The sequence below is a fragment of the Pristiophorus japonicus genome, unplaced genomic scaffold, assembly GCF_044704955.1.
Source record: "Pristiophorus japonicus isolate sPriJap1 unplaced genomic scaffold, sPriJap1.hap1 HAP1_SCAFFOLD_89, whole genome shotgun sequence".
Taxonomy (NCBI): domain Eukaryota; kingdom Metazoa; phylum Chordata; class Chondrichthyes; family Pristiophoridae; genus Pristiophorus; species Pristiophorus japonicus.
In genome coordinates this window covers 1,891,703-1,895,411 of record NW_027254813.1, presented here as the reverse complement: position 1 = coordinate 1,895,411, position 3,709 = coordinate 1,891,703, and the positions used below count along the sequence as shown (strand labels likewise).

General features: G+C 47.7%; 1 non-coding gene across 1 annotated transcript; it reads left to right on the top strand.

The window, feature by feature from the left end:
- The first annotated feature begins 571 nt into the window (after positions 1-571).
- trnan-auu (transfer RNA asparagine (anticodon AUU)) lies at positions 572-645 on the top strand. Its single transcript has one exon. It is a non-coding gene; the product is annotated as a tRNA-Asn (tRNA).
- Positions 646-3,709: the final 3,064 nt, after the last annotated feature.

The window sequence follows — 3,709 nt, the reverse complement described above, 5'->3', positions numbered from 1 at the left end:
GAAACCTCTGCTTGCACCTCGAAAAAAAGCATCCTGCAGCGCTGCCTCACTTCCCAGCAGCAGATCAAAGCCGCAAACAAACCAATCAATTATTCCCACTTCCCCACCTCCACAGATACTGCCTGACCTGCTGAGTGTTTCCAGCATTTTCTGGGGTTGATGTGCGTCGCTTTCAATCTTTGAAATTTCACCAAGCAAAGAAACGGTCAATCAAACTGACCCTGTAAGCACTTTGTTTGCGTTTATTCACAGGAATATCTGCAGTCGGGAGCAGAAAAGGAATTAAAACCGAATACCGTCTTCGGGACAATCAGAATACTTCGTCACAGACAAGGCACCGGAAGGCTGGAAGGTAGATCACACCGGTTGTGGGAGAGCTGGTTGGCAGTAACATGGAAGTGTCTGCAGTGTGCGGGACCAGACTGCTTCCATACATCCACACTGAATGTCCACCCTTTATTTGGGAAAAGTACAACTGAGAGTGGACAAGTTCCATCCCGCTAGGAGCAATCTGAAGGTTTAAATGACTGACACCCAGGTTTTGGATGTCGTGCAGTGTGCACTTGCGTCAGTCTCTGTGACGCAATGGTTGAGCGCGTTGGGCTATTAACCTAAAAGTTGGTGGTTCGAGCCCACCCAGAGGCGAAGTTTTTAACTGTGTTTTCCCCGAGGATTCGGTGCTGCGCGGTTCCAGTTTGTCATTGTGCGTTTTGACTGCACAAACATATTCCGCAAACATTACCAGCTGTGCTGTTATCCAGTGAGTTCCCACTCCAATACTTTTATGAGCATTCAGTTCAAGTGTAGAGTTTGAGTGTATACAGAACTGTACAGTGATATCAGAAAATTTTACAAGGTTGTGGGACATTGTGTTTTGTTAATATTGAACCACGAATATGAATCAATCCATTTTTTCCAATATTTAATTGAGCAAGTTTTCAAAATGTTTCCACCCAATTTTGAACCAGGAACTTTTCGCGTGTGAGGCAAATGTGACAACCACTACACTACGGAAACACTGCATTTGAAGTAATGTTAGGAACATAACCAGAGCTTTAACCTACACAGCTGGACTATACTTCAGGAGCTGGTTTTACGAGAATAGAATGACGGTGCTATATTTAGGAAGGCTGTGAGTGTGGTAGGAATTGATCCAGTGTTTCCCAGACTTTACACATAGGAACAGGAGCTGGCTATTTAGCAGCGAGTGGTTAGGATCTGGAATGTACTGGAGGCAGACTCAATCTTATCTTTCAAACGGGAGTTGGATAAGTGTCTGAAGGAAAAACAATTGCAGGCCTCAGGGGAAAGAGCGGGGGAGTGGGACTCGCTGACAGTCGGCACGGGCTCGACGGGCCGAATGGCCTTCCGTGCTGTAACCATTCCATGATTCTATAAGTTAGTGGCACATTTCATAGTGTGGGTGGAAGCAGAACATGGCAAAGGGACATGGATTGAGTCGGCAAAACAAGATGCATCTGATTCAGGAGATTCGGGGGGCGTGGAAATTCAGGAGTTTAATGACTTTGAAAGGAACATTTTTGTTTTGTGCTGTTTTGGTCAGAGAAATGTTTGTGAAAGGAATTTTTTGCACACAGGAATGCAGCATTTAATCTTCTGCCTTAACACTTCTTTCTGGGTGTCGGGGTCACATTTCTTTTCGATGTCATTCTTCCAGAATTTATATTTCATTTGCTGTTTCACAATAACCAGACCCTTGCGCTATAGTCAGTCGCACTGTTTCCCCAGTCTCATGTTGATGTTACCAGCAATGAACATTTTGAATCAGATCCCGAAAGCACAGTGTGTAAAATGGGACATGTTTTAACAATTAACGTGGGGCTCACACCCCTGAATCCAAGATTAAGATTCTCATGCTCGACCAATTGACCTAGCCGGGCTTCGGCCAAATGCACCTTTTTGTCGCTGCTTGCAGCCAGGCGCCTGTTGGCTCCGCCCCAGATGTTTAAACTTGCTGTCGAGGAACTGACAGAATCCTCTTGAATGGTGGACCAGGCTCGAGGGGCCGAAAGACTTTCTCCGGCTCCGAATCCTGACATGTTTATGATCTTATAACCTTTCACAGGAGAACAAACTCGCCCCTGAGCATGCATGAGGAGAAAGCTCCAGAAAATATTCCCACCCGGTGAGCTTTCGCTTGTAAGTGTAAAGTCCTGACCCTGCAGTACAGACTCAGACGAGGCACATGCTGAAGTCAAGGTCACTCTGGACCTGCACCTTTATTTCACAGCTCTCATGTGCCACACTTGCCTGAGACCTGCCTTTATATACCTGTGTGGAACAGGTATGCAGTGTCTCCTGCAAGTGCACCCCTGGTGGTTACGTATGCTTGTGGTTACAGGTCATATCTAGTTACAGTCATGTATAGCATGGTAAGATACAGTTATATACAGTAGTGTGAGATACATGACATCAAACTCCCCCAAGGTCTTATTGTCTTTATAGATTCCGACTCTCAGGTGGTCTACGCTCTCGCGTGGAGCGTCTTAGTTGTGGTTCAGTTGTTTGCCTTGGTGCCTGTTTTTCTTTCAGTGTGATTGCTGGTATCTCGCCTGGGCTGTCTGTTGAGACTGCCCTTTCCTCAGGTTGTTCCCTCTGTCTGTCCACCAGGTGTGGTGTGAGTTCCATACTGTAGTCTGCCTCTCGTCCTGCAGTTTTGTTGGTGAATCTACTTTTTACTTGGTCTACATGCCTCCGGCAGGTTTGGCGATTGTCCATTTGGACAACCAGTCGCCTGTTTCCTTCCTTGCCTGTTACTGTCCCTGCACGTCATTTGGGACCCCTGCCATAGTTTAGCACAAACACTTTGTCCCCTATATCATTCCACCTCCCCCTAAAATTTCGGTCATGGTACTCAGTTAGCTTCCGACTATTAGCCTCAACAATTTCATGCATGTCTGGGAGGATTAACGAGAGCCTGGTCTTTAAGGTTCATTTCATCAATAGTTGCACGGGGGGAACCCCAGTCAACGAATGTGGACGAGATCTGTATGCCAGCAGCAGTCACGACAGGCGGCTCTGCAGCGTGGGACCTTGGATTCTGAGCATGCCTTGTTAAATGATCTGCACTGCTTGCACCGCCTGGTCATTGGAGGCCGGCTTGAACGGTGCCATCTTAACATGATTTATGCCGTGGTCAACTATAAAATCTTGAAATTCTGTGCTAGTGAAGCACGGACCATTATCACTGACCAATATGTCAGGAATTCCGTGCATTGCAAACATGGTTCTCAGGCTCTCCACAGTGGTGGAGGTGGTGCTCGAGTTTAAAATGGTGAACTCGATCCATTTTGAAAATGCATCAACGACTACACGGAATATTTTGCCCATGAATGGGCCCGCATAGTCTACATGCACCTGCGACCACGGTTTTTGTGAGCCAGGGCCAGGGGCTTAGGGGGGCCTCCCTGGGGGCATTACTGAGTTGGGCACAAATGATGCACCGACGGATGCAGAGCTCCAAGTCCGCGTCAATGCCAGGCCACCAGACGTGGGATCTGGCTATGGTCTTCATTAGGACGATCCCCGGGTGCTCGCGGTGGAGCTCTCGGACAAACACCTCTCAGCCTTGCAAGGGCATAACTACTCGGCTGCCCCATATCAGGCAGTCTGCCTGTAGTGATAGTTCATGCATGTGCCGATGGAAAGGTTTGATCTCCCCAGGGCAGGCATCGCGGGTCTCTGCCCA